The sequence below is a fragment of the Heterodontus francisci genome, unplaced genomic scaffold (genome assembly GCF_036365525.1).
Source record: "Heterodontus francisci isolate sHetFra1 unplaced genomic scaffold, sHetFra1.hap1 HAP1_SCAFFOLD_968, whole genome shotgun sequence".
Taxonomy (NCBI): Eukaryota; Metazoa; Chordata; class Chondrichthyes; order Heterodontiformes; family Heterodontidae; genus Heterodontus; species Heterodontus francisci.
In genome coordinates, this window is record NW_027141120.1 from 115,249 (window position 1) to 130,000 (window position 14,752).

The window sequence follows — 14,752 nt, forward strand, 5'->3', positions numbered from 1 at the left end:
ACACTTTTTACTTACTTTTGCGCTTTTTGGTTAATGATTACTCTGCTTACTGGTTAATTATTTGCCCTTTCGGACTTAGTCTCTGGACATTATTTTCGAGTTTTTGGTTAATGATTTCACACTTTTAACATATTTTTGCGCTTTTTGGTTAATGATTACTCTGCTTACTGGTTAATTATTTGCCCTTTCGGACTTAGTCTCTGGAGATTATTTTCGAGTTTTTGTTGGTTAATGATTACTCTGCTTACTGGTTAACCATTTGCCCTTTCGGACTTAGTCTCTGGACATTGTTTTCGACATTTTGGTTAATGATTTCACACTTTTAACTTAATTTTGTGCTTTTTGGTTAATGATTTCATACTTTTTACTTACTTTTGCGATTTTTGGTTAATGATTACTCTGCTTACTGGTTAACCATTTGCCCTTTCGGACTTAGTCTCTGGACATTATTTTCGGGTTTTTGGTTAATGATTTCACACTTTTTACTTACTTTTGCGATTTTTGGTTAATGATTACTCTGCTTACTGGTTAACCATTTGCCCTTTCGGACTTAGTCTCTGGACATTGTTTTCGACATTTTGGTTAATGATTTCACACTTTTAACTTAATTTTGTGCTTTTTGGTTAATGATTTCATACTTTTTACTTACTTTTGCCCTTTTTGGTTAATGATTACTCTGCTTACTGGTTAACCATTTGCCCTTTCGGACTTAGTCTCTGGACATTGTTTTCGACATTTTGGTTAATGATTTCACACTTTTAACTTAATTTTGTGCTTTTTGGTTAATGATTTCATACTTTTTACTTACTTTTGCGATTTTTGGTTAATGATTACTCTGCTTACTGGTTAACCATTTGCCCTTTCGCACTTAGTCTCTGGAGATTATTTTCGACTTTTTGGTTAATGATTTCACACTTTTAACTTAATTTTGTGCTTTTTGGTTAATGATTTCATACTTTTTACTTACTTTTGCCCTTTTTGGTTAATGATTACTCTGCTTACTGGTTAACCATTTGCCCTTTCGGACTTGGTCTCTGGACATTATTTTCGAGTTTTTGGTTAATGATTTCACACTTTTTACTTACTTTTGCGATTTTTGGTTAATGATTTCACACTTTTTACTTACTTTTGCGATTTTTGGTTAATGATTACTCTGCTTACTGGTTAACCATTTGCCCTTTCGGACTTAGTCTCTGGAGATTATTTTCGAGTTTTTGGTTAATGATTTCACACTTTTTACTTACTTTTGCGATTTTTGGTTAATGATTTCACACTTTTTACTTACTTTTGCGATTTTTGGTTAATGATGACTCTGCTTACTGGTTAATTATTTGTACTTTCGGACTTGGTCTCTGGACATTATTTTCGAGTTTTTGGTTAATGATTTCACACTTTTAACATAATTTTGCGCTTTTTGGTTAATGATTACTCTGCTTACTGGTTAACCATTTGCCCTTTCGGACTTAGTCTCTGCACATTATTTTCGAGTTTTTGGTTAATGATTTCACACTTTTAACTTAATTTTGTGCTTTTTGGTTAATGATTTCATACTTTTTACTTACTTTTGCCCTTTTTGGTTAATGATTACTCTGCTTACTGGTTAACCATTTGCCCTTTCGGACTTAGTCTCTGGAGATTATTTTCGAGTTTTTGGTTAATGATTTCACACTTTAACATATTTTTGCGCTTTTTGGTTAATGATTACTCTGCTTACTGGTTAATTATTTGCCCTTTCGGACTTAGTCTCTGGAGATTATTTTCGAGTTTTTGGTTAATGATTTCACACTTTTTACTTACTTTTGCGATTTTTGGTTAATGATTTCACACTTTTTACTTACTTTTGCGCATTTTGGTTAATGATTACTCTGCTTACTGGTTAACCATTTGCCCTTTCGGACTTAGTCTCTGGACATTATTTTCGAGTTTTTGGTTAATGATTTCACACTTTTAACATATTTTTGCGCTTTTTGGTTAATGATTACTCTGCTTACTGGTTAACCATTTGCCCTTTCGGACTTAGTCTCTGCACATTATTTTCGAGTTTTTGGTTAATGATTTCATACTTTTTACTTACTTTTGCGCTTTTTGGTTAATGATTACTCTGCTTACTGGTTAACCATTTGCCCTTTTGGACTTAGTCTCTGGACATTATTTTCGAGTTTTTGGTTAATGATTTCACACTTTTTACTTACTTTTGCGATTTTTGGTTAATGATTACTCTGCTTACTGGTTAACCATTTGCCCTTTCGGACTTAGTCTCTGGAGATTATTTTCGAGTTTTTGGTTAATGATTTCACACTTTTTACTTACTTTTGCGATTTTTGGTTAATGATTTCACACTTTTTACTTACTTTTGCGCATTTTGGTTAATGATTACTCTGCTTACTGGTTAACCATTTGCCCTTTTGGACTTAGTCTCTGCACATTATTTTCGAGTTTTTGGTTAATGATTTCACACTTTTAACATATTTTTGCGCTTTTTGGTTAATGATTTCACACTTTTTACTTACTTTTGCGATTTTTGGTTAATGATTACTCTGCTTACTGGTTAACCATTTGCCCTTTCGGACTTAGTCTCTGGACATTGTTTTCGACATTTTGGTTAATGATTTCACACTTTTAACTTAATTTTGTGCTTTTTGGTTAATGATTTCATACTTTTTACTTACTTTTGCCCTTTTTGGTTAATGATTACTCTGCTTACTGGTTAACCATTTGCCCTTTCGGACTTAGTCTCTGGACATTGTTTTCGACATTTTGGTTAATGATTTCACACTTTTAACTTAATTTTGTGCTTTTTGGTTAATGATTTCATACTTTTTACTTACTTTTGCGATTTTTGGTTAATGATTACTCTGCTTACTGGTTAACCATTTGCCCTTTCGGACTTAGTCTCTGGACATTGTTTTCGACATTTTGGTTAATGATTTCACACTTTTAACTTAATTTTGTGCTTTTTGGTTAATGATTTCATACTTTTTACTTACTTTTGCCCTTTTTGGTTAATGATTACTCTGCTTACTGGTTAACCATTTGCCCTTTCGGACTTAGTCTCTGGACATTGTTTTCGACATTTTGGTTAATGATTTCACACTTTTAACTTAATTTTGTGCTTTTTGGTTAATGATTTCATACTTTTTACTTACTTTTGCGATTTTTGGTTAATGATTACTCTGCTTACTGGTTAACCATTTGCCCTTTCGCACTTAGTCTCTGGAGATTATTTTCGACTTTTTGGTTAATGATTTCACACTTTTAACTTAATTTTGTGCTTTTTGGTTAATGATTTCATACTTTTTACTTACTTTTGCCCTTTTTGGTTAATGATTACTCTGCTTACTGGTTAACCATTTGCCCTTTCGGACTTGGTCTCTGGACATTATTTTCGAGTTTTTGGTTAATGATTTCACACTTTTTACTTACTTTTGCGATTTTTGGTTAATGATTTCACACTTTTTACTTACTTTTGCGATTTTTGGTTAATGATTACTCTGCTTACTGGTTAACCATTTGCCCTTTCGGACTTAGTCTCTGGAGATTATTTTCGAGTTTTTGGTTAATGATTTCACACTTTTTACTTACTTTTGCGATTTTTGGTTAATGATTTCACACTTTTTACTTACTTTTGCGATTTTTGGTTAATGATGACTCTGCTTACTGGTTAATTATTTGTACTTTCGGACTTGGTCTCTGGACATTATTTTCGAGTTTTTGGTTAATGATTTCACACTTTTAACATAATTTTGCGCTTTTTGGTTAATGATTACTCTGCTTACTGGTTAACCATTTGCCCTTTCGGACTTAGTCTCTGCACATTATTTTCGAGTTTTTGGTTAATGATTTCACACTTTTAACTTAATTTTGTGCTTTTTGGTTAATGATTTCATACTTTTTACTTACTTTTGCCCTTTTTGGTTAATGATTACTCTGCTTACTGGTTAACCATTTGCCCTTTCGGACTTAGTCTCTGGAGATTATTTTCGAGTTTTTGGTTAATGATTTCACACTTTAACATATTTTTAAGCTTTTTGGTTAATGATTACTCTGCTTACTGGTTAACCATTTGCCCTTTCGGACTTAGTCTCTGCACATTATTTTCGAGTTTTTGGTTAATGATTTCACACTTTTAACATATTTTTGCGCTTTTTGGTTAATGATTACTCTGCTTACTGGTTAACCATTTGCCCTTTCGGACTTAGTCTCTGCACATTATTTTCGACTTTTTGGTTAATGATTTCACACTTTTAACATATTTTTGCGCTTTTTGGTTAATGATTTCATACTTTTTACTTACTTTTGCGCCTTTTGGTTAATGATTACTCTGCTTACTGGTTAACCATTTGCCCTTTCGGACTTAGTCTCTGGAGATTATTTTCGAGTTTTTGGTTAATGATTTCACACTTTTTACTTACTTTTGCGATTTTTGGTTAATGATTACTCTGCTTACTGGTTAACCATTTGCCCTTTCGGACTTAGTCTCTGCACATTATTTTCGAGTTTTTGGTTAATGATTTCACACTTTTAACATATTTTTGCGCTTTTTGGTTAATGATTACTCTGCTTACTGGTTAACCATTTGCCCTTTCGGACTTAGTCTCTGCACATTATTTTCGACTTTTTGGTTAATGATTTCACACTTTTAACATATTTTTGCGCTTTTTGGTTAATGATTTCATACTTTTTACTTACTTTTGCGCCTTTTGGTTAATGATTACTCTGCTTACTGGTTAACCATTTGCCCTTTCGGACTTAGTCTCTGGAGATTATTTTCGAGTTTTTGGTTAATGATTTCACACTTTTTACTTACTTTTGCGATTTTTGGTTAATGATTACTCTGCTTACTGGTTAACCATTTGCCCTTTTGGACTTAGTCTCTGGACATTATTTTCGGGTTTTTGGTTAATGATTTCACACTTTTTACTTACTTTTGCGATTTTTGGTTAATGATGACTCTGCTTACTGGTTAACCATTTGCCCTTTCGCACTTAGTCTCTGGAGATTATTTTCGACTTTTTGGTTAATGATTTCACACTTTTAACTTAATTTTGTGCTTTTTGGTTAATGATTTCATACTTTTTACTTACTTTTGCCCTTTTTGGTTAATGATTACTCTGCTTACTGGTTAACCATTTGCCCTTTCGGACTTGGTCTCTGGACATTATTTTCGAGTTTTTGGTTAATGATTTCACACTTTTTACTTACTTTTGCGATTTTTGGTTAATGATTTCACACTTCTTACTTACTTTTGCGATTTTTGGTTAATGATTACTCTGCTTACTGGTTAACCATTTGCCCTTTCGGACTTAGTCTCTGGACATTATTTTCGAGTTTTTGGTTAATGATTTCACACTTTTTACTTACTTTTGCGATTTTTGGTTAATGATTTCACACTTTTTACTTACTTTTGCGATTTTTGGTTAATGATGACTCTGCTTACTGGTTAATTATTTGTACTTTCGGACTTGGTCTCTGGACATTATTTTCGACTTTTTGGTTAATGATTTCACACTTTTAACATAATTTTGCGCTTTTTGGTTAATGATTACTCTGCTTACTGGTTAACCATTTGCCCTTTCGGACTTAGTCTCTGGAGATTATTTTCGAGTTTTTGGTTAATGATTTCACACTTTTAACTTAATTTTGTGCTTTTTGGTTAATGATTTCATACTTTTTACTTACTTTTGCCCTTTTTGGTTAATGATTACTCTGCTTACTGGTTAACCATTTGCCCTTTCGGACTTAGTCTCTGGAGATTATTTTCGAGTTTTTGGTTAATGATTTCACACTTTAACATATTTTTAAGCTTTTTGGTTAATGATTACTCTGCTTACTGGTTAACCATTTGCCCTTTCGGACTTAGTCTCTGCACATTATTTTCGAGTTTTTGGTTAATGATTTCACACTTTTAACATATTTTTGCGCTTTTTGGTTAATGATTACTCTGCTTACTGGTTAACCATTTGCCCTTTCGGACTTAGTCTCTGCACATTATTTTCGACTTTTTGGTTAATGATTTCACACTTTTAACATATTTTTGCGCTTTTTGGTTAATGATTTCATACTTTTTACTTACTTTTGCGCCTTTTGGTTAATGATTACTCTGCTTACTGGTTAACCATTTGCCCTTTCGGACTTAGTCTCTGGAGATTATTTTCGAGTTTTTGGTTAATGATTTCACACTTTTTACTTACTTTTGCGATTTTTGGTTAATGATTTCACACTTTTTACTTACTTTTGCGCATTTTGGTTAATGATTACTCTGCTTACTGGTTAACCATTTGCCCTTTTGGACTTAGTCTCTGCACATTATTTTCGAGTTTTTGGTTAATGATTTCACACTTTTAACATATTTTTGCGCTTTTTGGTTAATGATTTCACACTTTTTACTTACTTTTGCGATTTTTGGTTAATGATTACTCTGCTTACTGGTTAACCATTTGCCCTTTCGGACTTAGTCTCTGGACATTGTTTTCGACATTTTGGTTAATGATTTCACACTTTTAACTTAATTTTGTGCTTTTTGGTTAATGATTTCATACTTTTTACTTACTTTTGCCCTTTTTGGTTAATGATTACTCTGCTTACTGGTTAACCATTTGCCCTTTCGGACTTAGTCTCTGGACATTGTTTTCGACATTTTGGTTAATGATTTCACACTTTTAACTTAATTTTGTGCTTTTTGGTTAATGATTTCATACTTTTTACTTACTTTTGCGATTTTTGGTTAATGATTACTCTGCTTACTGGTTAACCATTTGCCCTTTCGGACTTAGTCTCTGGACATTATTTTCGGGTTTTTGGTTAATGATTTCACACTTTTTACTTACTTTTGCGATTTTTGGTTAATGATTACTCTGCTTACTGGTTAACCATTTGCCCTTTCGGACTTAGTCTCTGGACATTGTTTTCGACATTTTGGTTAATGATTTCACACTTTTAACTTAATTTTGTGCTTTTTGGTTAATGATTTCATACTTTTTACTTACTTTTGCCCTTTTTGGTTAATGATTACTCTGCTTACTGGTTAACCATTTGCCCTTTCGGACTTAGTCTCTGGACATTGTTTTCGACATTTTGGTTAATGATTTCACACTTTTAACTTAATTTTGTGCTTTTTGGTTAATGATTTCATACTTTTTACTTACTTTTGCGATTTTTGGTTAATGATTACTCTGCTTACTGGTTAACCATTTGCCCTTTCGCACTTAGTCTCTGGAGATTATTTTCGACTTTTTGGTTAATGATTTCACACTTTTAACTTAATTTTGTGCTTTTTGGTTAATGATTTCATACTTTTTACTTACTTTTGCCCTTTTTGGTTAATGATTACTCTGCTTACTGGTTAACCATTTGCCCTTTCGGACTTGGTCTCTGGACATTATTTTCGAGTTTTTGGTTAATGATTTCACACTTTTTACTTACTTTTGCGATTTTTGGTTAATGATTTCACACTTTTTACTTACTTTTGCGATTTTTGGTTAATGATTACTCTGCTTACTGGTTAACCATTTGCCCTTTCGGACTTAGTCTCTGGAGATTATTTTCGAGTTTTTGGTTAATGATTTCACACTTTTTACTTACTTTTGCGATTTTTGGTTAATGATTTCACACTTTTTACTTACTTTTGCGATTTTTGGTTAATGATGACTCTGCTTACTGGTTAATTATTTGTACTTTCGGACTTGGTCTCTGGACATTATTTTCGAGTTTTTGGTTAATGATTTCACACTTTTAACATAATTTTGCGCTTTTTGGTTAATGATTACTCTGCTTACTGGTTAACCATTTGCCCTTTCGGACTTAGTCTCTGCACATTATTTTCGAGTTTTTGGTTAATGATTTCACACTTTTAACTTAATTTTGTGCTTTTTGGTTAATGATTTCATACTTTTTACTTACTTTTGCCCTTTTTGGTTAATGATTACTCTGCTTACTGGTTAACCATTTGCCCTTTCGGACTTAGTCTCTGGAGATTATTTTCGAGTTTTTGGTTAATGATTTCACACTTTAACATATTTTTAAGCTTTTTGGTTAATGATTACTCTGCTTACTGGTTAACCATTTGCCCTTTCGGACTTAGTCTCTGCACATTATTTTCGAGTTTTTGGTTAATGATTTCACACTTTTAACATATTTTTGCGCTTTTTGGTTAATGATTACTCTGCTTACTGGTTAACCATTTGCCCTTTCGGACTTAGTCTCTGCACATTATTTTCGACTTTTTGGTTAATGATTTCACACTTTTAACATATTTTTGCGCTTTTTGGTTAATGATTTCATACTTTTTACTTACTTTTGCGCCTTTTGGTTAATGATTACTCTGCTTACTGGTTAACCATTTGCCCTTTCGGACTTAGTCTCTGGAGATTATTTTCGAGTTTTTGGTTAATGATTTCACACTTTTTACTTACTTTTGCGATTTTTGGTTAATGATTACTCTGCTTACTGGTTAACCATTTGCCCTTTCGGACTTAGTCTCTGCACATTATTTTCGAGTTTTTGGTTAATGATTTCACACTTTTAACATATTTTTGCGCTTTTTGGTTAATGATTACTCTGCTTACTGGTTAACCATTTGCCCTTTCGGACTTAGTCTCTGCACATTATTTTCGACTTTTTGGTTAATGATTTCACACTTTTAACATATTTTTGCGCTTTTTGGTTAATGATTTCATACTTTTTACTTACTTTTGCGCCTTTTGGTTAATGATTACTCTGCTTACTGGTTAACCATTTGCCCTTTCGGACTTAGTCTCTGGAGATTATTTTCGAGTTTTTGGTTAATGATTTCACACTTTTTACTTACTTTTGCGATTTTTGGTTAATGATTACTCTGCTTACTGGTTAACCATTTGCCCTTTTGGACTTAGTCTCTGGACATTATTTTCGGGTTTTTGGTTAATGATTTCACACTTTTTACTTACTTTTGCGATTTTTGGTTAATGATGACTCTGCTTACTGGTTAACCATTTGCCCTTTCGCACTTAGTCTCTGGAGATTATTTTCGACTTTTTGGTTAATGATTTCACACTTTTAACTTAATTTTGTGCTTTTTGGTTAATGATTTCATACTTTTTACTTACTTTTGCCCTTTTTGGTTAATGATTACTCTGCTTACTGGTTAACCATTTGCCCTTTCGGACTTGGTCTCTGGACATTATTTTCGAGTTTTTGGTTAATGATTTCACACTTTTTACTTACTTTTGCGATTTTTGGTTAATGATTTCACACTTCTTACTTACTTTTGCGATTTTTGGTTAATGATTACTCTGCTTACTGGTTAACCATTTGCCCTTTCGGACTTAGTCTCTGGACATTATTTTCGAGTTTTTGGTTAATGATTTCACACTTTTTACTTACTTTTGCGATTTTTGGTTAATGATTTCACACTTTTTACTTACTTTTGCGATTTTTGGTTAATGATGACTCTGCTTACTGGTTAATTATTTGTACTTTCGGACTTGGTCTCTGGACATTATTTTCGACTTTTTGGTTAATGATTTCACACTTTTAACATAATTTTGCGCTTTTTGGTTAATGATTACTCTGCTTACTGGTTAACCATTTGCCCTTTCGGACTTAGTCTCTGGAGATTATTTTCGAGTTTTTGGTTAATGATTTCACACTTTTAACTTAATTTTGTGCTTTTTGGTTAATGATTTCATACTTTTTACTTACTTTTGCCCTTTTTGGTTAATGATTACTCTGCTTACTGGTTAACCATTTGCCCTTTCGGACTTAGTCTCTGGAGATTATTTTCGAGTTTTTGGTTAATGATTTCACACTTTAACATATTTTTAAGCTTTTTGGTTAATGATTACTCTGCTTACTGGTTAACCATTTGCCCTTTCGGACTTAGTCTCTGCACATTATTTTCGAGTTTTTGGTTAATGATTTCACACTTTTAACATATTTTTGCGCTTTTTGGTTAATGATTACTCTGCTTACTGGTTAACCATTTGCCCTTTCGGACTTAGTCTCTGCACATTATTTTCGACTTTTTGGTTAATGATTTCACACTTTTAACATATTTTTGCGCTTTTTGGTTAATGATTTCATACTTTTTACTTACTTTTGCGCCTTTTGGTTAATGATTACTCTGCTTACTGGTTAACCATTTGCCCTTTCGGACTTAGTCTCTGGAGATTATTTTCGAGTTTTTGGTTAATGATTTCACACTTTTTACTTACTTTTGCGATTTTTGGTTAATGATTTCACACTTTTTACTTACTTTTGCGCATTTTGGTTAATGATTACTCTGCTTACTGGTTAACCATTTGCCCTTTTGGACTTAGTCTCTGCACATTATTTTCGAGTTTTTGGTTAATGATTTCACACTTTTAACATATTTTTGCGCTTTTTGGTTAATGATTTCACACTTTTTACTTACTTTTGCGATTTTTGGTTAATGATTACTCTGCTTACTGGTTAACCATTTGCCCTTTCGGACTTAGTCTCTGGACATTGTTTTCGACATTTTGGTTAATGATTTCACACTTTTAACTTAATTTTGTGCTTTTTGGTTAATGATTTCATACTTTTTACTTACTTTTGCCCTTTTTGGTTAATGATTACTCTGCTTACTGGTTAACCATTTGCCCTTTCGGACTTAGTCTCTGGACATTGTTTTCGACATTTTGGTTAATGATTTCACACTTTTAACTTAATTTTGTGCTTTTTGGTTAATGATTTCATACTTTTTACTTACTTTTGCGATTTTTGGTTAATGATTACTCTGCTTACTGGTTAACCATTTGCCCTTTCGGACTTAGTCTCTGGACATTATTTTCGGGTTTTTGGTTAATGATTTCACACTTTTTACTTACTTTTGCGATTTTTGGTTAATGATTACTCTGCTTACTGGTTAACCATTTGCCCTTTCGGACTTAGTCTCTGGACATTGTTTTCGACATTTTGGTTAATGATTTCACACTTTTAACTTAATTTTGTGCTTTTTGGTTAATGATTTCATACTTTTTACTTACTTTTGCCCTTTTTGGTTAATGATTACTCTGCTTACTGGTTAACCATTTGCCCTTTCGGACTTAGTCTCTGGACATTGTTTTCGACATTTTGGTTAATGATTTCACACTTTTAACTTAATTTTGTGCTTTTTGGTTAATGATTTCATACTTTTTACTTACTTTTGCGATTTTTGGTTAATGATTACTCTGCTTACTGGTTAACCATTTGCCCTTTCGCACTTAGTCTCTGGAGATTATTTTCGACTTTTTGGTTAATGATTTCACACTTTTAACTTAATTTTGTGCTTTTTGGTTAATGATTTCATACTTTTTACTTACTTTTGCCCTTTTTGGTTAATGATTACTCTGCTTACTGGTTAACCATTTGCCCTTTCGGACTTGGTCTCTGGACATTATTTTCGAGTTTTTGGTTAATGATTTCACACTTTTTACTTACTTTTGCGATTTTTGGTTAATGATTTCACACTTTTTACTTACTTTTGCGATTTTTGGTTAATGATTACTCTGCTTACTGGTTAACCATTTGCCCTTTCGGACTTAGTCTCTGGAGATTATTTTCGAGTTTTTGGTTAATGATTTCACACTTTTTACTTACTTTTGCGATTTTTGGTTAATGATTTCACACTTTTTACTTACTTTTGCGATTTTTGGTTAATGATGACTCTGCTTACTGGTTAATTATTTGTACTTTCGGACTTGGTCTCTGGACATTATTTTCGAGTTTTTGGTTAATGATTTCACACTTTTAACATAATTTTGCGCTTTTTGGTTAATGATTACTCTGCTTACTGGTTAACCATTTGCCCTTTCGGACTTAGTCTCTGCACATTATTTTCGAGTTTTTGGTTAATGATTTCACACTTTTAACTTAATTTTGTGCTTTTTGGTTAATGATTTCATACTTTTTACTTACTTTTGCCCTTTTTGGTTAATGATTACTCTGCTTACTGGTTAACCATTTGCCCTTTCGGACTTAGTCTCTGGAGATTATTTTCGAGTTTTTGGTTAATGATTTCACACTTTAACATATTTTTAAGCTTTTTGGTTAATGATTACTCTGCTTACTGGTTAACCATTTGCCCTTTCGGACTTAGTCTCTGCACATTATTTTCGAGTTTTTGGTTAATGATTTCACACTTTTAACATATTTTTGCGCTTTTTGGTTAATGATTACTCTGCTTACTGGTTAACCATTTGCCCTTTCGGACTTAGTCTCTGCACATTATTTTCGACTTTTTGGTTAATGATTTCACACTTTTAACATATTTTTGCGCTTTTTGGTTAATGATTTCATACTTTTTACTTACTTTTGCGCCTTTTGGTTAATGATTACTCTGCTTACTGGTTAACCATTTGCCCTTTCGGACTTAGTCTCTGGAGATTATTTTCGAGTTTTTGGTTAATGATTTCACACTTTTTACTTACTTTTGCGATTTTTGGTTAATGATTACTCTGCTTACTGGTTAACCATTTGCCCTTTCGGACTTAGTCTCTGCACATTATTTTCGAGTTTTTGGTTAATGATTTCACACTTTTAACATATTTTTGCGCTTTTTGGTTAATGATTACTCTGCTTACTGGTTAACCATTTGCCCTTTCGGACTTAGTCTCTGCACATTATTTTCGACTTTTTGGTTAATGATTTCACACTTTTAACATATTTTTGCGCTTTTTGGTTAATGATTTCATACTTTTTACTTACTTTTGCGCCTTTTGGTTAATGATTACTCTGCTTACTGGTTAACCATTTGCCCTTTCGGACTTAGTCTCTGGAGATTATTTTCGAGTTTTTGGTTAATGATTTCACACTTTTTACTTACTTTTGCGATTTTTGGTTAATGATTACTCTGCTTACTGGTTAACCATTTGCCCTTTTGGACTTAGTCTCTGGACATTATTTTCGGGTTTTTGGTTAATGATTTCACACTTTTTACTTACTTTTGCGATTTTTGGTTAATGATGACTCTGCTTACTGGTTAACCATTTGCCCTTTCGCACTTAGTCTCTGGAGATTATTTTCGACTTTTTGGTTAATGATTTCACACTTTTAACTTAATTTTGTGCTTTTTGGTTAATGATTTCATACTTTTTACTTACTTTTGCCCTTTTTGGTTAATGATTACTCTGCTTACTGGTTAACCATTTGCCCTTTCGGACTTGGTCTCTGGACATTATTTTCGAGTTTTTGGTTAATGATTTCACACTTTTTACTTACTTTTGCGATTTTTGGTTAATGATTTCACACTTCTTACTTACTTTTGCGATTTTTGGTTAATGATTACTCTGCTTACTGGTTAACCATTTGCCCTTTCGGACTTAGTCTCTGGACATTATTTTCGAGTTTTTGGTTAATGATTTCACACTTTTTACTTACTTTTGCGATTTTTGGTTAATGATTTCACACTTTTTACTTACTTTTGCGATTTTTGGTTAATGATGACTCTGCTTACTGGTTAATTATTTGTACTTTCGGACTTGGTCTCTGGACATTATTTTCGACTTTTTGGTTAATGATTTCACACTTTTAACATAATTTTGCGCTTTTTGGTTAATGATTACTCTGCTTGCTTGTTACTGATTTCCCCTTTCGGACTTGATCTCTGGCCGTTCTTTTCGACCTTTTTGGATCAGGTTTCCACACTCTGAAATTATTTTGGGCTCACTGATTAGGCGAGATCAAGGGGGCATGCCTGGGCACTTTGGGCTCAGTTTGGGAAGGCGGCGTCCGTGTGCTCCTCCGCCCTTCCCGCACTTGCGGCTAGGTTTGCCAAACTGCGCTGACCCGCAGCCCTGCCTTTTTGCCCACGGCACACGGAACGACTCAAGTCTGGCTCCGTTCCAGGCCGTTGCCTCCGGCTGCCCGCCGTCCGGCCGGCCTGGGACGTACCCCGGCTGACGGCGCCGGAGGCCCTCTAGCAGCCACCGGTGCCGCGGGCCAATGGGTCCGGGCGTTCCGGAGCTATCGGTGGGGAAGTGCTCTCCCCTTTTCCTGACGCCGTTCGCCCGAGCAGAGGTGCAGCCTGACGGGACTGCTGTCGCCTTCCGCGGCGCACCGGCCCCTTTCACCTGCCGTCGACCGCGCGGAGCTCGGACCTCCCTCCCCGAAGTTATGGCCCCGGCGCCGGAGGGTGCCCGGGGCCGGGCATTCAGCGGGGTGAGTCTTAACCTTCCCGGTCAGCCTGCGGGGTCGGTGCGCCGGCACTCGACGCCGGAGGGTCCCCTCTTTCCGTAGAGCCCCGCCCGGTGCCGATCGGCCGGCGGATTGCGGAGCGAACCGCGCCTGACCGACGGGCCTCGGAAACCCGTTGCAGTCGACGGGGGGGAACCGGACAGCGGGACGAGGTGCCGATTCCACCCGCAGATTCGATCCCGAAATCCCGCGGGATTCGGCGGTCCGACCCGACAGATTCAAACGTCGCCCGGGCGGCCCCCAGCGGTCGGGCCGGCCTGGTTCCGCCACCGCCCGATGCCCCTCGCCCCCGGCTACCGCCGGCCGCGCAGACCGAGCGAATGCGGCCGGACGTCCGGCGGCAATCGGCCGGAAAGCGGTATGGCCATTTCCTACTGTCCCTCGGACGGGCAGAGGGGCGGCGCCGGGGCACTCGCGGACCAGGCCGCGCCCCTCCGAGCCCTACCGCCTGCCGTCGACCGCGCGGGGATCGGACCTCCCTCCCCGAAGTTATGGCCCCGGAGCCGGAGGGTAGCCGGGGCCGGGCATTCAGCGGGGTGAGTCTTCACCTTCCCGGTCAGCCTGCGGGGTCGGTGCG